Below are 22,399 nucleotides of genomic sequence, written 5' to 3' on the forward strand. Positions count from 1 at the left end.
ATTGTACTTTGAACGTAAATCATGTTAACCAAAATAAAAATACCTATTTTTATCCAGCATTGTAAACTATCTAACAGGCTTTCGCAACTTCTTCGGTTTCCTTTTACAGGTTACCTTATTATTTCCTAACGGTTTAATATACTGTTTTTTTAATAAAAATTCACGTTTACCTATGCTTTGCATCTGATTTGTGATATTCAGATTAATTATTTTTATCGTTTTAAATACCACCAAAAGAAAAAACAACAATTTTTTTATCATAAGCGTTTACAGCGTTACACGTTATTGAACTTCCACGGCCTTACAATGCAGTTTAAACATTTTGTTGTAACGCCTGACGCTTTTAGTACATTTTATGTGATATGACGAGAAAAATACATAAACCGTAATACTTAAAAGCATACAGTTTTATAATATAAGTAAAAACGTTTTTATGAGCTCATAGGCGAGGGATTCCACCGCAATAAATTGTAATAAAACCCATCTCGGGTCTACAACGTTATTCATATGAACACTGTTTTTTTTTTTTGGTCTTTTATATAATAAATCCTCTTTTCCGTTAATTATCCTTGCGATGAGATTATATATTTTTTTCGGCTGGGATTTGTATCCGACAAATTTGTACTGTTATTTGAGTTTCCCCTATGATAACACACCATATTTTCAGCAATTTTTTTTCCGTCTGTTTAGCCGTTATTTGATGCCACGTTTTATATATGTTACATAACCGTTTCTTTCTGGGACTATTAAACCTAGCCGGCAGTCTGTGTATTTGAGTCGTTTTAGTTAGAAACGACTCATATAGGTCGTTAAAACGTTGGAAATTCTGTGTTTTATTTTTGTTTAACTTGAAAATAATGTACAAAATTGTTTTATATACTGCCAGTCTGGTGATCGTTTATCCGTTTGCGAGCCAATCGCGCTGAAGTAACGATATCCTGATTGTATACTCAAATACCCCTTGTCAAACTTAAGAGTTCGATTTTTGAAATGTCTGGACATCGTGTTAGACACTTAAACTCAATACTGCAATTACTACTATACACCGGCGGCCGCTTGTATACAGTCGAGTAAACACCATTATCCTAGAAAAATAAAATATATATTATCTGTGTATCGTTTCCGAGGTAAAAAATACTCAACGGTGTGTTGACGTTGACAACGGCTACCTCGAGTGTTACATTTTTTGTGAACTATGCGCTTTTCTGCGGATAATGATAAAAGTTATTATTTTTTGTTCTTCCGGCTCACTGCATTGGTGTCCTGTTGGTGTTTGACGAAAAGTGTAAGTCAACGTGACTTCACGGTAGTGGCCGAGACCCTGACGACCACTGTCCGCCGGACATTGACGGTCAGATCAGCTTCTGGACTTGTAAACCGTACTACGCGGTATGACACGAACCAAGAAATCCAAGAAATCCAAAAGAAAAAGGTCAGTGAGCTCGGGTTTGGCATTTTGGCCATGTCCAATTAACAATGTAGAGAGAGAATGCGAGTGTCTTGGAGTATTGTCACAGGACCATTAGACGGTTGTAGGCCATAAACGATTTGCTAGGAGTTGGGAAATATAAAATGTAATTTCATTGCCGTTGTTGACATATTATACGTTGTATTAGATTTCTTTAGCTTTATCATTACATCGAAATAGCGAAAATGGAAAACAAAGGACGCTACGTTACGTCATATACACTCTATTATAATCTGATGCAATATTAGTTTATTACATTTTGGAAAACAATTCGAGTGAGGAATCGTTATTACTCTGACGGTAAAACGGTATCTTCTGGCGATGATTAATGCGAGGCATATACAATAACTATCTCGTAAAATAACCGTACATGCGTACTGGAGTCAAAACTTTATACGTTCACCTTCGTTTGACAAAATTGGAAGGCATACCCGTGACAGGGTAAATGCAAATACATTTATGCGACTAAATACTAATGACGGCAATCCATGACCCATTGAGGGGCCAGTCCTTTATTTACCGTAATTGAAACGGTGTTTGTATAATTGAAAATCAATCCGAGTTAATTTTGAAAAGCTCTAGAAACATGGTACTAGAATTTAACTTCAATAGTATTAGGCCAATCCCATAATTGTGTTGTACGTTAGTCTGTTTAAGAGGAACCATAAATAACTGTAAATATAATTATGGTGACCTCGAATATTGGCCTTAACAATAACGTCTAGTATATTATAGGTTGTAGATACATTTTTTTCTTTTTAATAGTTATCCATCAGAATACAAGTTATTTTTTTAATGTGGTAAGTTTCAAAGTATTTTTATAGTGAAGACACTCACTTAGTAAGTTGACAACGTAATGAAAATAAAATATTTAAAAAATGGCTTATTATGGTTAATCTTACTACATTAATAGATCACAGTTCTGTAAGGCATGGATGTATTCATAAGTATTTTTTTTTATAATATAAATTTTATAACTGTTTATTTAACCTTAATATATCAATTAAAATTTTTTTTTATACTAACACTAAATTCGTGTGGTATTACTAAGAAAGTTTAACCGGTAAATTTCAGTAGTAAGATGAAAAACTCATTACAAATTAAACCATTTTCAATTAGCGTTATTAATGAATGAATTACCTATGTTAGGCTTTAACCAAGGAAATTACTGAAGAGATTTTCAAAGCTAAAGCGGAAGTGCAGCTGAGCAATGCCGAAGCGGAAAAGACTCAGCAGAGTTTGAACAGTGCCGTGACTGCGTTAACCGAGACCAGAAATAAGGTTTTCGCGGCCAGCGTGCAATTGGCAAAAGCTGAGACCGAAGCTTTGAGTGCGGCTCAGATAGCCAAGACGCTACAGGTTAAGTTGGCGGCAGACCACAAGCGAATATTCTCGGCCTATCAGAAACTAGACTCGTTGACTTCTCTGCTTATACCGTTGGAGACCGACGTAAGTGTCGTCGAACAAGCGCACAAGCTCAGAGAGTCTACTCGAAGACCAGATAACAAAGATAATTCACAACAACAGAACAACCCCACGGGAGAAGGTCTTCCGTCATCTTTGCCGGCTAGACTTTATGAAACGTGACGTGAAATTCATCAACAAAATGCGGAATCCAATGTAGGCCGTGTCTTACACACGTGATACTATGTATTAAATCATAGTATGTAGGTTGTGCGTTTCAGGCCAACTGTCTGGTTAGGCGGTTATTTTGCTATCAAAATAAATCAAGAAGTACATTTGTAGGTTAAGAATTAGCCCACCGCTGCTTCTATTTGTCATGACTTTTTATCTATTTTAGATTAACATTTCATCTACATTTAAAAACAATTAAACGTAATCAATTTAATTAGATTAAATAAAAATTAAATTTGCAACCTGAAAATTAGGAGAGATTATTAGAGAGAGGCGATATCAACGGAGGAAACTGATGAACCCGCTTTCGGATTTCTCATTGCGTTATTAAATCAAAACATACTTTAGAATAAAAAATATCTTTTTTAGCGACAGAATAATATATGGTTAGGTATCTGCGGAGCGCTATACCCATAGTGTTAAGGTGCACATCATGTAGCGTTACACGATGTGGAGAGAGACACATCAAATATTGTTTAACACACGCACTCTCTCAAGTCACACGATTCAACCGTATACACTAGAGATATTGTTTGTACAATACAATTTCTTAAGGGCAGACTGTTCTGTCCTTAACTAAGTGGCTAGTCGCATAATAATAAAATCGTAGGTGGGTGGAATACAATAAAAGCACCGCATCGATTTAAAGAACTTGTTTATTTTAATATTATTATGTTAAAAATACCCCCGCACAGTGGGGTCTGGGCATAATGAGTTAAGCGTAGTCATAGGTCTGTAAGAATAATTATTATTACTGAGAATGTTGAAATCATTAAATAAAATCATTGTACAGGCAATAATATGCTTAAAATTATAATTATATAGATAGGATGGATAGTGTATACGTTTAGGGTAGATGGCCTGCTTATCCTAGTAACATATTGCCATTGTTACCCATTTACAATAAAATGAAAAATTGTTTCTGATACATTCACATCAGCAGCATTGAAATTTAATAAGGCCAAAGTGTTTTCCCCCTTTTTTGTCTACAGACTTTTGAGAAAACTGTATATGTTAAGCCCTACTATATATCTACCTTAAGTCTAAATGTTGGACTGTAAATTATAAAACTTCACGCGAAAAAGAGAAATAAATAAAGAGTTTCCGGGAGTTATTATCATAAAAGTTTCAATATAATATCAATAACTATATCATTATATCAATGAAAACAAAAGCATAATAAAAAAAGGACTGGCTATTTTTTCGATATTGATATTATACGTTGCAGGTGTAGGAAATTGTTTTTTTTTATATTCGTTATACAAGAAAATACATATCAAGCAAAATAAAATATAACTTAACATTTTCACTATATCCCGTCCAACCCCTAAAGCAGTCATCCGACCAAAGCACTTAAACGACCATTAGGTTTATAAATTAATGGTTAATAGCTAACGGTTTGTAAATAATGTTAACCGCAATGCGTACAAAATTTTGCCAAAATATTTGGTTTTCTTTACTTTTCCATAAATAATAAAAAAACAAATATCGTTTGAAATATATACTAACACAAACCAGTTTTTACAATTATAAAGATGTTGAAATGTTTAATTTGTTTTTTTTCACAACTAAAAAATGGTCGGGGTCATTGTCGATTTCTTTATAACAGATATTTTAAATAGAAATTCTAGGTATTTAGTTTTGTTATTATGTAGGCATAACTTGGATCTAAAATTTTTTCTCAAAGATTTTCAGACGAAACATTTAGAATTAGACGATGGCAAAATGATAAAACATATGGCGACAAACATAACAATATATTGATATTATTAAATAGGCAACGATAGTGTCACGCAGTGAGGTTAATTGTCAATATTCGAAAAGTTTACACCCACACAACAGCATACCGAGTGCACAGACATAATAAAAACATACTATACGGGATATTATTATATCCCCTTAGATGCCGAGTCGAGTTGTTTCCTGGCCGTCCGACTGTAAATTATCGGGTTATATATTGTAGGAAAATTGAAAAGCGTAAAAATGTGCAAGATAAATTACATAAAAAAAGATAAACTACCTACGAACTTCTCATACGTGTCAAAGTGTCATCGCTCGAACAGCCACGTTTGAAATGTAAATACCCTCGGAATATATTATTTCCTTGTTCGCAATTTTTTTATTTGATACTAGTGACCAATTATTTTTCTAGTAACGATGTCAATTTCGTTAAAAAGTGATCTGCGGACTGTAATAGAAAACAATTAATAAATTATTATACAAGTGTTTATCACGACCGCTGTTGTGAAATATGTTTTTTTAATAAATCGCTTGTATACCTATTGGTTAAGGTGTCTGAGTACTGTAAAACGACCATCCTTATTTACTTAAGAAAAAAAACTACTAAGCCGCCATTGAGTTTTAAAAAATGATAAGTTAAGTTTTAGGACCTGTTCACTTAGATTTCCACATTTTAGCCAGAATATAATTTTATACATTAATTCCTATCGACAAGCGTTAAAAAATATATATTGAAACGATAATTTATTTCAGAAATGACAGCTACTAGAGATCAGTCCGGTCCCAGGATTACCCACACCGAACCGTTTTCCGAGTAGGTCCGATCAGTTTACTAGCTACAGTTTTTATAATTATTCCGGTTTGGTCTAACCAGTAACTAGGTTAACGGTCTGGTCCGGTCCAGTCAAAAAATGGCAATTGTCCGATTCGGGCTTAACAATTTTTTTAGTAAAATAAATTTGGAGTTTCAATTTTTATTGTTATTAATTTTATCATTTAATTGAAAACTTTTAATAACTAATAATTTTTCAATGTTTTATAAATTGTTTTCTGCAGGTTAAAAAAATATTTGTTTTCTTAGCCTGGTCCGGTTTGCATTGTTCTGACCCGGGTTTCTTAAAACACTTTTAATCGAAGCTGGGTTGATCAGAGTTCCTTAAAACATTTGTAATCCGGGCCGGTACATTTTTAAAAAAAATAATTGTTCCTATTTTAATGATGTATATCTTGAATTGAATGTTATGATAGGTAAACATGTAAAAGAGATGTGAAAGAATTATTTCATTTTCTAGAGTTATAGTCTGAAAAATTCTAGTTTTTTTATATTTGTACAAAATAATTTTACGATCATTTTTTTATATTCGATTCTTAAAGAAAAGAGCAATGGGCCATTAGATAAAACGTCATTCCAACAGCAGCGTAAATAGATTTAACTATTTCTTTTTATCTTGTTTCTTTTGTTTTTATAGAAAACTAATAATAATTTTTAAGTTAACCTGTTTAATAAAAAAAAAAAACTGTAATGTTAGTTTTATATTTTTATTTACAGATGACTTTAATAAATAAATAAAAATACATTTGTTCAACTAATGTTAAAGTAAATAGGCAATTACATTCGGTTTGCTTATTTTACTATTTATACATAATTAATCTACTAACAGTTGTATGAAAATAATATTCTATGTAATATTATTTAGTTTTGAAATATCATAGGTAGGTAAGGAAATTTTAAAGTTTAAATATATAAATCTAACATATTATTACTATGTAAGAAAGCATACTTACCTAAACCTATACCCTTGTAATATGGGGATAACGAAATAAAGAGACGCCAACAATTTAGTCAATCGAATCAAAAATCTGAAAGTAAATACATTTCATTTTGGATTAAGTTATTGAATTGAAAAATATTAAATTTACAAACAACATATTTTGAGAAAATGCGAATAATCTGTTTACCGTACATGACTTTTTATTTGATACACGACTTATAAAAAAACAAAACAAATTTCAAAGTTTTCTGTTGCATTTTATGGAAATACCTACCACAGTAGTTATTTGTGTAGTTATGGTTTACCGATTTATAACTCAATTTGACTCCTAAAATACTACACGGCATTATTTTCAACATCGATAATGTATCATGGATTTTTTGATTATTTACACGGGTTCCGTATAAAACAACACAAGATTATTTCAGAAAAAAAAACAAATTACCTAACAAAGTATCAAGTTTGGCGTAGAAAGAATATTTAAGTATGCAAAATTCGTTGTGAGGTTGACATGGTTATTAATCACTGCATTATTAGTTGAAAATTGTTTAAAAAAAAAAAAATGTATTTGAATATCATCTTCTACATCTCAGTTTAGTATGTACTTTTGTACTATGCGTACATTCAGTACACTTGTTTTTTTATGTCTATGATCAGCATACAAGTTAGTCTGTAATAATATTATTCCTACCAGTCGAGGGTGTATTCCCTTTGTGTTGATGTTACTGGATTTTCAAAAACAGCTATATACATGTTTTATACCATAAACAACTAATTACAGCGTTTTGTCCTAAGGCAAAATAACAGCTCAAAGAAAATAAGAAACCATCTCTATTACAGAGCCCCGGGAGTTTAAGAAGGGCGAATAATTAAGGTCTCATATAGCACTTTTTTGTTTGCAAGTTTATTAAAAATTATTATTTATGTATGTTCCAACAAAGAATCTTGAATTTCAGTGCACACAGTATATGATTTAAACCACAGAATCGTCTTAAATTGGAAGTATATTGCAATATATGAAGAGTGAAAGTGTCAAACGTTCCAAGTGCCAAAGTATAAAAATTGAACATTATAATTTGATTTGTATTTTATTAATTACCGGAAACACTTTAACATATTTTTGAGTTTTAAATATGATTGTTTTTTTTTTTATAAATAACTATTCTTTACTTGAAAAATGTACAAAATTGTTTCCGGTAATGAATAAAATACAAATCAAATTATAAAGTACAATTTTTATACTTTGGCACTTGGAACGTTTGACACTTTCACTCTTCATATGTTCGAAGGTGACTTGTGCATCATTATATAAGTGTATATTCAATAATTATTGTTATATAATATAATATATACTATATGTATTAAAATAAAGGACGATGCCTAGGACTTGAGATATTTACAGTAAAATAAAATTCGTTACTTGAAATCATCAACATTTTTTTAAAAAATATATATACAAAATTCAAAAACAAATATCTTCTAATCAAGTCGTAATTGAGGATTGGTTGCTCAACATAATTAGGTTCAATAATTAAGCACTTTATAATCTAATTGAGATCAGATTACATTTAACAATTATCACGTGTCTTGAATTCTGAGTGAAACACTCAAAAACACAAAGCATGCAAAAGACTATAAAAACTTATGCATTGAAAACTAATTTAATTATTGATATAGGACATAGGTATTTTGATATAGTACTTTGACATAGGTGTTTTTGTTTACTTTCTATACAAGAACGATTAGATAGTGATTCTATATCGAAATCACATGGATTAAATTAAAAAATAGAAAGGGAAAAAAGTAAATTTCTGTAGAAAATCTTTTGTGAAACACATTGATGGTAGATGGTAAATGGCGACGGAGAAAGGCTAAGCTCAGTTTATGCTTCAATGGTCGTCGATTTTTTTAAAGTTGTTTTCCAGAATTCTTTTGACGTTCACAACAAGTTAAACACTGTTTAATAATATATTCAATCTCAAAGAGCCTTGTGACTTTTGTATACGGCTCGTGGAAGGCGAAAAAAACAATAAAAAAATGTTTGACTATAGTATATTTTTCCAAACATATGTTACATTGTTTTACTTTCAATCGGGAACGTGGAGAGTTTGACTTTTCTTTCTATGTTATTTTTATAAGTCATCAACAATGTTGATGGTAAAAATAAAAGACCAACTATTGTAACTTGTAACCCGCAAAACCATAATTTTACAAGAGATACGACTTCCAATTATAATCAAATTGGCTTAGGAACTTTAAATAAAGGAAAATAGTGAAATTATTATAGAAAAAATTGTATTGTGGGTTACGACATTTGGTCAAAACAAATGAATATTATACAAAATTTGTAATTTAATACTTTTTGGTAACCTCATTTATGACCAAAGTAGGGATTACGACAGTTGGCTTTTTAGAAATAGCTATTTATTATATATTATTAAACATAGTTTATAGTTGTTATACCAATTGGCTGAACCGAATATAGGTATTAATATACTGTAGACAGAACGTGATTTAGTTATTTCTCTGTTGTTATCAATAACAGTATATAGTGTTTTATAATGAGATTTGTGAGCAGGATGGCCAAAAGTTTTCAATATGTGTGATATTAATGCAAACTCGCGGGTGGTATAAAATAATTGAGTTTGTTTGAGGGATGTTCTGCTGGTCAACACGGATGTGCGTGGACACTGTTTGAATGGATATTACATAGGAAAGTAGACTCAATGCTTATTTTAGTTAAATTATTAAAATGCTACTAATATTGACCATGTGGTAGAAATGGAGGGTCATAAGGACTACCTGTTTAAAGTTTAATGGTCCAGTCATGTTTGCCTGTTGTACTTTATGTTCTATGATAAATAATAAAAACGTATAATGTATGTTTACAAACTTTAAACTATCGTGTATACCTAAAGCAAGTAACGGCTCAAACATCTAAGTAGTGAAAAAAAACAATCTGAGGCTTACTATCTCTCATAATACGGAATTGATTTGAAAAAAATTATTATTTGAGTTAATCTAGTTCAACTTGCAAAGCTACACACTAGTGATTTATTGTATAGGGTACTGAAGTGCAGTCTACACAGTGATGATAATATAGTAAAAACCATCTTATATTTACACAAAATTAGGATTCTCAACTAATCTTCTCGCTTAATTACTCAGACCTTGCAAAGTAGTACTATGACCATACCTTTTGTATGTTGTTATATAATTAATACTCTGTGCATAACATTCCTCGACGGATAAATAGTTATTAGAACCCTAATGTCATATCATGTATTCAATAATTATAAAATGTGTTATTATATTTCAATGAAAGGGTATAGTAATTTTTTTTTTAAGTAGAGCAGTTAATATATACAGGGTGATCCAACTAACGTAAGACACTCATTTTCTCGGAAAATATGAATATTTTGAAAAAAGATTTTTTCCTATTCTTTTAGGTATAAGGTTTACTATATTTTTCAATGCTTCGAAAATTTTTATTTTCATCCCTTATACGATAAAAAGGGTCTAAGTTCACGTTTTCAAATGGCAACATATGTTTTTAATTCCATAAATTTGTAGGCAAAAAATTTTAAAATATGTTATCGTTTGAATTATTAATTTTTATCCATCTAGTCGTTAGCTATGACTTTGTAAAGATATTACATTTTCTCTTAAATATTGTTATATTTCTTTGGTATTCCAAAGACCGGGAGCCAATAAAATACTTATTTATGATCGCATTGTCCGATAGATGAGTACACAGATAACCAAACACAATAAAATGTTTTGTGATATTTTGTTTGACCAGCGTTTCATATTTATAGATTACCGACTTTTCTAACACACCGTCATGACAGGTAGGTTGACAGACCTATATTGACAGCAGCTAACGAATGGCTATTTAACCACAACAATCAAAAACCGTGGTACAAGTAGGTTGATAACTGCTGCTATGATGATAATACAAAATATTATTATCATTAGTTATCATATTTTTCTACTATCTATGTTCTACATTCAACAAGTAACAGCACAGTACAACAGATCATTATTATGCTATTTGAAAATTATAATTTTTAGTTTTTATAGGTAGTAAACAATAGCTTTAAAATTTGGCTTACAATCTCATAAGTGCATACATTGAATGGACAAGTGTCGTGAAGCGTTACTATTATTTGTTTTGTATGTTCAATTTATTCAAAATATGTTCTGTGCTCAAATAATTGTTTTAAACAATTTACACTAAATAAGGAATTTTGGATTTAATTTGCTTACTATTTTAATTCTACAGTAAATATTTAAAATGTTGCTTATTTTACATTTATAACTAACTTTTTTTTATTATATAAACAACTTTATTAATAAAAAATAATGCAATAAAGTGGACTGTGTTTAAATGATTAAGATGTCTAAAGACTAGATGTTTGTAAACAGTGTTTTAGGAACCTACAACAAAATCACAGTTAAGTTTGAAATTGTATTAATTATCGACTTAACTTAAGCCGGTAGTTCCAAACTGTGATTCAAAGTACTTTTACTTTTTTTCTGTTTTCCCCATCCTGTTGGCAAAAAAGATTTGATTTTTCTGTAATGGTAAATTTTTCAACATCATTGATATTTCATTTTTTTTTAAGTCAAGTTATTTCTTATTAAGATCCCGTTAATAAAAATATGGATCAATAGTTTGTGACTCAATTACACAAAATCACACAGTGATACTCAAACTTCAGAAATAAATTTAGGGTTTGTGTCACGCAAACATTAAATTATCAGAACTTGTCTTTTTTATTTTATTAATAACTATTAAATTAAATAGTTTATATGTTTCTAATCTTTTTATTAGTACTTACTAATTATTATTATAACTTATAAGGTGTATAATGTTATAATAATAGTGGTTCTAAAGCCTTTATAATAAAATATGTCCGTTTCAAAAATTTCAAATTGAAAAGGTAATTCTTTTACAGTTGAATCTGCTTATTTTGATTTTATGTATAATCAGTATTTTCTTATTTTTATTATTTTCTTCACTATTTAGTATCTAGAAAATTAAAAGCTTAATAGATTTTAGTTGTTTAAAAAGAAAACCATTATTTGATATTTCCTTGTGTACTATACAAATTAAAGTATTGACATTATTAAACTATTATAACGGGTACGTTTTACTAAGATTATGTAAAAGTGGCAATATTAAATCAAAAATAGCCTTAGCTAAATTGTAGTATCTAAATTTAACAATTATTCTGTAATAAAACACATTTTTAAAGATTTAAATTTTATGGAATTTGTACGCGACAAGTTTGTCTGATTTTATACACATACATACATGTATACTATATTTATGTATAAATACAAATAATTATAAAATCAATTATACTAACTTATAATGCATAGTTGTTAAAAATAAAATTTGTTTACCTTTAATGATGCAAATAATGGTTAAAAGAATATTTGCTGTAATGCGTATGCGACAATTTTCCTACTTTAAAGAGTTAAAAAACAATTTTTATTAATTTTTACTGTGTACTTTACAAAATTTGAACATTGATAACACATAGTCAAACAATTGTGTTGATAAATTTCAACGATAAATATATAGTATAGTATAACATTTAAAGAACAATAATAATCTTTTGTCTGATAATATAAGTATTTAACTTATAAAATATTCATAAACTAATTATTAATACAACAATAAATTAAAAAATTACAAATGTTACTATTTTGAAAATATTCAATCAAAAATATTAAACAAAAAACAATATCTATACATTTGAAATTGTTCAACTTCTATAATACTGATTTAAATTTTTTTCTTTTAACAATCGTTGGTAATTAAACAAATCTAACAAAATCAAAATTCAATAAATAAAATTAACTATAAGAATTATCTTAGGCAAGTTCAAAAAAATAACTTACTTGATTTACTGAATTCATTAAATACAAATTAATAGAATTACTACTTTTTTTAAGAGAGAATTATTGTACATTAATAAATTTGATATAAAATTTAACTTTGATAGCCAAATACCTGTGTCAGTTATAGCTAAAACTTTATGATAAAATATCCGTAATGTATGTCAGACACACAATATATGGGTTATATCATTGTAAGAAATAACTAAACTGAAAGCAGACATTTGAACTACCTTAGATAAGTTTAATCAAATAAAAATAATATACTTACATATTATTATAAATATTGGTATAATCAAGAAGTGATTCCTTGTATGTAGTAGTATGAAATTCATACATTAATTACTGATATTTTTAAAAATAAATGAAACGGGTATATGAGTATTATCAACCCACATACACAAATACATGCATTAATAATTATTTTAAGTTAACACAACACACTTTTCATTCAAATTGCTTAGTGTTGATATTATACATTCACATGAAAAAATGTCACATTAGAAATAAATGTTTTATACTTATAATTTACACCTTGATATATAATTGTAAGGTCTTGGATCCGATTGAGAAGACATTTCCATAGCAATTGATATGTCATACTCAAAACCAATTTTACATGATAACATTGGTTTTTAAAAGATGAAATATTTTCAGTAAAAAAGCATTCAACCTAAATTAAAAAAGCTAATTGAAATCGTACTGTATTAAATTACCCATTAAACTCTAATAAAGTTACCTATTAAATTAATGCTTTATATTTATAATTTACACCTTGATATACAATTGTAAGGTCTTCAGTCTTGGGTCCAATTGAAAAGACATTTCCATAGTAATTGGTATATTCTCAACGCCATAGATATTTCTGACATGATAACATTGATTTTTAAATGATAAAAGATTTTCGGAAAAAAGCATTCAACCTAAAATAAAAAAGCTAATTGAATTCGTATTGTATTAAATTATCTATTAAACTATATAATACACTTACCTATTAAATTAATGGTGTGTCCAAGAATGTAACGTCAAAATAAAGTCGAGAGCAAATATTATCAATTGATATATTTAAAAAATTATAAAATAACGAGTTATGACATAACTACAATAAGCATGCTATCATATTTACTATAAAGTATAATGTACATTTACTAACATTTTTTAATTAAGTTTGCAATTTCTCATTTCACTAATGGAAAACGTGTGAACTTCGAAGTCGAAATTTGTTAGCGATGAGGTTATGTACAAATAATAAATATAATGCGATTTTGTACAAATAATAAAATATATTATGGGTACTGGTCACTCGATTATTCCGTGGTAACTGATGCATAGTTTAGATACTAGATTGTTATCCGAGATAACCAGCTAATGACTAGCTCCAGCTAGATTAGGTTAAAGTGTAAAGTCCGTTATCCGTAACAGTCTACCTTTCGTCTAATAATGTATGGTTATTTATTATATCTGATTATGATACGGAATGCGTTAACATCAAATTATTATTATATTTGATGTGATGACCGTCGTAATAAAACTACTTGTCTTTGTCGAATCGAATGAAATTATTAAGAAATATAGACAAAAATTCAAATCTTTACAAAGTCATAAACAGCGAACAAATGGATGAAAATTAAAAATTCAAACGCTAACATTTTTTTAAATTTTTTGTCTTTATATTTATGGAATTTAAAACATATGTTCCCATTTGAAAAAACGAGGTTCGTACTTATTTAACGTATAAGGGTTGAAGATAAAATTTTTCTAAATATTGAAAAATGTAGCTAAATATGTACCTAAAATTTTAGGAAAAAAAAAATTCGCAAAATATTCATACTTTCAGAGAAAATGAGTGTCTTACGTTAGTTGGATCACCCTGTATATAGAGGTCACAAATCTATTCGAAAGAGCGAACAAATTTAAATTAGAAACAGAGACAAAGAATAGATTAAATATTTTAATTAAATCATAAAAGGGGAGTATAGATATTAAGAATTGCATTACTCTAATATTGAAGTTAACTTTTTATAATAATTGTTCTAAACATCTAAAACAACATGTTGGCATAATCGTTAGCAAAATGTTTTATTGTTTCATTTTTTTTTATAGCCTGGTTGTTATTGCTTAAAACGTTTTTAAACAATAACATACATTAATATTTCTTAGTTTCGACTGAGAAAGTTTCAGAGCAAGCGATTTTAATGTCAGTTACCGATAAAACATAAAATAATATTTAAACATTTCCAACTTGTAACATACAACTGTTTCAGTGATTCTTAAGGTTTATATACAAAAATTTGTACATTAAAAGGCGATTTATTAAGTATTTTTTATTATTCCGGTTAGTTTTTGTATATATTTTTTGTATAAAAACCCATTTTGGTAGTCAAATATATTATATTCATTTTGGTTAAACTAATGGTTGAAACAACAAAGCTAAGCCTAGGGGTGTAATGTCAGGCCCAAGGTAGCTCCAAACCTTTAACATCTGTAATATTTATATTTACTCCTCCTCATTCATCGAGGCGAACTTATTCATTATTAACCTAGAAGACGCTGAATAGGTAAGTCCACCTTTGTCTAAACTGATAATGGATTTTATTTGATTTCGATGATATGCTTAATGCGGAAAACATTAACAGCGTAATGGTAGTAAAAATTAACATAAGGTGATATTTTGTATCATATCTATAAAAGTTAGAAAAAAAATATTTTAGGTTCAAATACTTAATTAACAAAAACGTTATATGCCGCTTGATGTACCTACTATCCGCTTTTGACTTATGTAAGTACACCTGTTGGACGCAATCATAATATACACTGCGATAATATATATGCCTAAGTATGGCGGTTCATATATATATATATTTATATAATTAGTTCGTTTTATATATCTAGAAAATGTTGACATCCATTGTTTTTATGCCTACTTTTTCGAATTCTAGTTTTTAAAGTCTATTCATTTTAATAAATTATTGTGAAATAATAACTTTATAATTTAATTTCATGTGTGACTATTCTCTTGAAAAAACTAGAGCAGAATATAGTATATAGGTTATAATAAACAATTTTAATAAAACTCGTACATATTATCTATAAATAAATTCTAGAAACTAGTAATTTGTCACGCCATAGATTATTTTAATGTTTTTTATAATTATATTAAATTGATATAAAAAAATATGGACATTTTCTTCAATCTGCACCATATACAGTAAAACGATTTGGTGAACTTGGAACTTATTTGCAGTGAATATAATCTAATGGACGTAACGTGCTACAGCTGTACTTCTATAAGATTATTATTATATTGTTGCTGTTATGATAAATATTTTATTCCATTGGTTGTCTTATGTAAGTGCGGAAAAGTGTAATGGTCATTATTAATAATATTGAAAGCTGTTTATCAAATGGTCAAACCAAATATGACCTAGATTTAAAGTATAAAAAGCATTGACTTTATGTTTCAGGGCCAATATCTGTTCACCGTTTATTGTATTGATAGACTGCATTAAGTATCACTTCGTGATATTAACTTTAATTTATTTAAATTAACTAAATTTCATTTAAATTGGGTATGTACTAACAGTAGTGTGCTTATTCTATATCTTTTATTGTATTGTGTTTTATTTCATACTTAAATATATATTGATATACTATGGTGTATATCAACAGTACTATATCTTAATGGCATGGTATAATAATTACTTACCGCTATGCGCATTAATGCGCTTTTAGTCTTAAATACAGCTCACCTTTTATTCAAATCATCGTTTATTATGCTTGATGTCTCTCTTATCTGTGACAGTACACTTGTCTGTCAGTGGCTTTTCACGTCTGACATTCAGCTTTGTATATTCTAATACCTACATTCCCTGTTAAAGCACTTGCGACACTTAACTATAGTGGTTTATAATCCTTCAAGAACACAACAGTTTTGTGTTATTACTTATTACTTTTAAGTTTACGGTGTTGGCTGTTGCTAGTTAAAATGTACCAACGCCAGTTTATAGTTGAACAACTTGTTTGTCGAGTTTTTAATAATAATTTTTAGGGTTTCGAAATGAATCCCCCTATGGGCGAGGGTTGTCAAAATTTAGATTGGAAGTTAGAGGCATGCCTAATCAATGTTATATACAAATTTCGACTCAATCAGAACGTTTTCCGCAAAGATATAGCAAATCAAAGTTGACAGTTGAAAATCCGGTGAAATTTGTTTTTGGGTTTTCCCGGTATTGAGGATGCGGAGCTGATTTTTTCTACTTTTGACCCACCAAAGTACCAACTGCATACAGTTTCAGATCTATAGATGAGCTACACGAGTATTAAGGTCCACAAGTACGTTATATTTTTAATGTTTACATATTGTTATCATCTTGGAATAACGACGGCATGACGTATGGATGTATTGATGTCTATGATGGAGATAATGGTCAATTTGTCGAAGCAGTTATGGTGGTTGTTATATTATTGTGTTTTTTTTTGACTGGGATGAATGACCTGTTGCAAAAACATTTGTTCAGGTAGTGTGATGAAAAATTACAGTAAACAAAGACCGTTACATTGGAAGTCGAGAGATAGATATTTTCTTATCGTCTTTTGGTATGTTAATATTGAAAGCAATATTATCAATATCTAAACTATACAATTTGGGTTATTAATGTATTATTTTAGGTAAGAGTAGATGGCGTGGCGTGGCCAAGTTAAAATAGCAGTGTTGTTGAGTGCGGTCGTTGGTCATTGACTTTCCTTCTAAGGCAGGAGGTTTCATGAGTCATTATCATTATTTTTTGCATGTCTCGAGAATTGTTCAGGTCAATAAAATGTGTCAATCAGAATCATTAATATGCTTAAAAGACAAAGGTAAGGCTGAACCTGGTCCTCGACATAGTGATAGGTCGCTTGAAACAAAGCGATATTAGGATAGTATGGCAGCATTGTCTACTAAAGGATGATTCTTATGACGAGGATCATATTTTAGATGTGTCCTAGCATTGGACTTCTCTGTCAAGTTTTGAATTTGTCGCCAGGTTTGAGAAATATTTTTTGAAGGAGTTGGCCTCCTTGCTTCATTCCCTTCAAAACCAACTATAATGTTGACTTTGTCTGAAAAAGAGCTTATTATCAGTAAAAACGTGGTGATGGGATGAATTTGTGGATGTCGTTTTCACTCAAAGCACTCTTTTGTCAATCATACGTTACATCACGTATGTTATTTTATCCTAAGGCGTTATCTACTGGCAGTAGATCCCTATCATTAAAATTCAATATTTTCATTCCCAAAACAGTCAAGAAAACCACAGTTTCTACGGAAATGCTCAAAATCCTGTGCCTCAACTCTATTGGAATCCAGCTTATGTGTTTATTTGGTAAATAAAAAATATAAAGAAAAGGATGATTGATTTTTTTTTTAAGTTCAAATTTGTTCGTAAAATTTCAATACTTAAACGTGAAGTGACGCAAAAATAAACATTATTATGATTATCACAATGTTGTAGAGATGGACTTATGAGATTTAAGTATCGACTAAAATATCTTAAACGAGTAGTTTGGAAAGATAAATGTAGAAAGATTTTTACTTGTTAAATGGAAAGTCAAAGAACAAGTTTGGATAATCAATTTTTTTTGTGGTAACTATATTGTTTCAAGCATATTTTTTATCGATGGTTTAATGAAAAAATATTCTAAGTATATTTTTATTTAAATGTGTTTACTGTAAAATATGATAATGATAGGTAGGCTTTTTGTATTGAAAAAACGTGATTGTAAAATAGTCCATATTTAAATCGCAGTAAGTACTCTCAACAAATGTTAAGCGAAAAACTTTAAAATGCTTTTCTGTAAAATCGTCAATTTGTTCTAAATATCTACACAGTACGCAAACCTATCCAAAAACCAACTAATAAGCTAATAGCCAGTGATGCCGATGCCAAAAAAAATCAGACCATAAAATTCCTTATTTGATAAAATTATTTAGTATCTATCAGAAAAAGAGCTAATAAAAATTACATCTATGATCAAACCTAAACTTTTCTACCGCAATTTTTGAACAGGCTTTTGTTAAGCAGTTTTACCGAATCCCCTCTTAAATGTGATACGGAAGTTATTTAACTGCATCAGAGTTATTTTCAACGATGCCGTGATAATTTTGAAATAATATTAATTTTAAATAGTCCTACGCTAAAAAACACAGTATGTTGTCTGCCTACTTCCTGATTCATGCATGCTATAAAACACCCGTCTCAATGGACACATAAAATCTAAGGGGAATTACTAAATTGTTGTTATTTAGTTAAATAATCTTTTGATTTATGTAGCCCTTGATATCTTAAGGTATTTTAATTATAATAGCTGTACGCGTGAGTTCAAAGAAGTTCTTTGTCTTATCTGATTAAAGGCATATATGGTATTAGCCCCCCCCCCCCAAAAAAAAACTATGTACAATTAACACTTGAATGAGCAATATTATTTAATATCATATCTATTTTTACAATAAAAACAATAATAATATAAGTTTCAACTTTCAGTAATGCGTAGCAAATAGTTTACTTTACACGAGGATACCATATTATGAACCGTGGCATGCTAGCTATTTATTAATTTTTTTTTATGTAAAAATATTTAAAAAAAAAAGTTCTGTGGAAAACTATTTACCATTAAAATAAAAAATAATGTATTTTAATTAGTAATACATTTTCTTTTAAATTGTGTTTTGTATCATATAAAGTTTATAGTATATCAGTTAACTATAGCCAAGTATTTCTCATAGTTGACTTATTTATTTTGTCTTTTGACAAAACTGTAAATTTTTTTTTTATGGGTCCGTAAGCCGAGATAAATTACATGCAGTGATATAGTACTGAAAGTATGGCTACACACTTAATTCGTTGGCAGAATTATGCGGGTCCCAAAACCTTTCTTCAAATTTCTTAATATTTATCTTAACAATCATATCGTCATCTAATCCTGAATATTATAGATTATAGTTAAATACTTCTGAAATTGAGATGACTATAATTCAATACCAAAAAAACCCCCTTTGATTTATAGTATACATTTTTGAAAGTAGTGATTTTTAATGATGCGTATTTATTATTTGTGTATTTATAACAATCTATTTTTAACTGATTTTTTCATAAAGCCAGCTATAAATTAGAAATTTGACCCCAAAATTATTTAATAAAACCAAAAGTTAAAAATTTCAAGTGTTTCTCAGTTTGAGAAATCTACAAAAAATCCTTATATTATATTGATGTATTTTCCAACTTTAAAATATAACGATTTTTTTTTATCCTTTAACAAAACATCGAAGTAGTCATACAGTAATACAGTATTCAAAACCGTTATTAGGATTTTTGCTCCTTAACATTTTTTTGCAAATGCGCATAGATGAATCTGCCTAATGTTATATTAATGGAAGCCAAAACCTTCTTAGTTTCACTCGTCCGACCGAATTATCGAAGGCCAAAACCTAGCGAAAACTGATTTTTAATTTGTATAATGCGTTCCAAGCTTGAGAAACCACCAAGCGATTATTCGCATAATACTTTTATTTTTAAGATTTTTCAGAGATGAAAAAAAGCTAATAGGTAACAGTTATTTAAATGCACATTTTAAAACTATTAATTGCACAAACTAGAATTTAATTGAAGCGAATATATTTTTGGGAGTATTTTGTTTTTATTTTTAGAATACATTGTACAATGGAACAACCATTGAAAATAACCGAAAATTTAACGGCTATGTCATTATAAGTAAATCCTTCTTTCCATTATTTCACCTTTTTGGACATAAGGTACTCGCTAACCATGATTTTCGTTGTAAGTACACTTATACCTAGAAAAATTGGAGGTGGACATTGCACATTAACATGTCGTAGGTACCATTACATGGTATTATCACTGGCTGTAGTATTCGCGTCGCTTGTAATAACACTCCAAATGGAAACGTGCGAGACCGGAGCATCCGAATGCCTTTAACGTTATTAATTATCTTGCAGATGTTAACAAGATTTATGACACATTCGCATACTAATACATTTTCTCTCTCACCGTTTCCTATGGATTCGAGTACGTGCGAGTACTGATTATTAAACGATGATTGCGATTACATTGCCACAAAAAAAAAAAAAATATTTTGCAACATCGAGTTGCTGCAGTCGGAGAGTCGTTATCCTAATTTGTAGCACCGGATGAAGTCGGTAAATATGTTTACGAAAAAAATGTACGGTGTAAAAAATAAAAATCCATTGAACGCAATTAGGTTCCGTATGGAAATTATGGTTTTTAGTCAATATGATTTGCAGATAGTAGTCAGTAGGAAACTTTAACAATAAATTCAGTTAGTTCATAGGTGTTATTGAACATAACATCTTCATTTGTAATACCGCGCGCTGTATGCTTGCACAGGTGGCCGTCTGGCACTGCTATACAGTGTAGTTATTCTGTTGTAGGTATATACTATAACTGGTAGTTGAATAAAAATGTTTGTAATTATACTAAAGTCTTTGAATAATAATAATTATATAATAGTATAAAACAGTAAATTTATTGTGATATCAACTTATTTTTTACTTAGCAGATTTTGATTTTATGACATAAGACATCGTTTCGAATTGAGACAGTATAGTTTAGCCGTATTATTATGTATTTATATATTAAAAGTTTGGTCTCTTAAGGCTCCTTAAAAAAACGGCTACATAAGAAACAGCGGTTTCTTTTTATATTTAATGTAAAAAATGTATATATATATATATATATATTTATACACAAATGATAATGATCGTTCTGCGTTAATGTTCCTTGGACATTTAATACATTACATTTTGGTATAATTAAAAGTTATACCTTACTTTTTAAATATATTTTTAGGTCATTTTAATATTTTTTATTATATAAAATTAATGAATGTATTTGTATAGAAGAAAAAAATTGTTCCTACATTCATAATGAGTAAAATCTGTGTTATTTTAACTAACATAAACTTGGCCATTCGTCCTCCTAGCAGTATAATAATAGTATAAACAATTTTCAAACGTTAATTATGATGATTGTTTAAATAAGTATAAATTGAAATCGAAATAAAATGTGTATGGGTCATGTTTCATGTTAGAATATTAATTACTTAAACTATTTAAAACTTATTATTACAAAGGTAAAACTATGATGGAAATTATATTATTAACATAGCAATTTGGTAGTAATTTGTAGTTTGATCATATATACATATATACATGGTATAGATTACACACACTAAGTTAAAAAGTCAATTCTGGTTTTTCTCTAATACGAAAAAATATGGAACAAATTGCATTTAATATACTTTTAAACTTGTAAAGAAAAATAACCGAAGTATAACGAAATTTTTGTTTGAGAATTTTTTAAGTCGACTATCAAACTATATGGTCTGCAACCCAACATCATTTTTTTCATCGCCGTACTGAATCTATTTTATATGTTAAGTTTAAATTGTCTTCTGATAATGAGTTTTAAAATACATTGCCGTAGACACGGTAATATTTTCGTAAAACTATAAAAGCATTATTATTGGAGATAAGAGTTAAAGGCATATAGAACAAAATAATAAACTGACGTTTTGATCTCTATCAAAAATTTATAAATGTCCATAAAATAATATTTTTGTTTATTTTATGCTAATGGAATATATTATATAATATATACACATATATTTTTGTATTATAGTGTGTTCTTTATGGTTTTAAAGTCTCTAGTAAATACAACAAGTATACTATTATATTATAGTGTAGCTGATAAATGATGTAACCTCAGTTTATATGATACATTATGTATGCAAACTCCAATACAATCTTCGAAAATAGCTTGGTAAATTATGTGTCTAACTTTTGCCCAATATATACATG

At 28.9% G+C, this 22,399-nt stretch overlaps 2 protein-coding genes across 4 annotated transcripts in view; both read right to left on the reverse strand.

Annotated features, from left to right (window-relative positions):
* The window catches only part of LOC126835626 (neuropeptide CCHamide-2 receptor-like), a 108,225-nt gene that overhangs the window by 36,671 nt on the left and 49,155 nt on the right, over positions 1–22,399 (reverse strand). The window contains exons 1-2 of one of the 3 annotated variants that reach the window (XM_050568331.1): positions 6,629–6,671; positions 5,124–5,291 (exon numbers count right to left, since the gene is read on the reverse strand). The exons of 1 other annotated variant lie outside the window; for it this stretch is intronic. The gene's annotated coding sequence lies outside the window, so the exon portion shown is untranslated. Of the gene's footprint in view, positions 1–5,123; positions 5,292–6,628; positions 6,704–22,399 lie in introns of those variants that run through there. One more of the 3 variants, XM_050568330.1, reaches the window with a different exon arrangement.
* The window catches only part of LOC126835628 (farnesol dehydrogenase-like), a 216,733-nt gene that overhangs the window by 1,119 nt on the left and 193,215 nt on the right, over positions 1–22,399 (reverse strand). The gene's annotated exons all lie outside the window — the stretch shown is intronic.

The sequence above is a fragment of the Adelges cooleyi genome, unplaced genomic scaffold (assembly GCF_023614345.1).
Source record: "Adelges cooleyi isolate 19-005CV unplaced genomic scaffold, UGA_ACOO_1.1 ACOO_flye_CR_arks_rails_tigmint_CR_PRNA_23, whole genome shotgun sequence".
Lineage (NCBI taxonomy): Eukaryota > Metazoa > Arthropoda > Insecta > Hemiptera > Adelgidae > Adelges > Adelges cooleyi.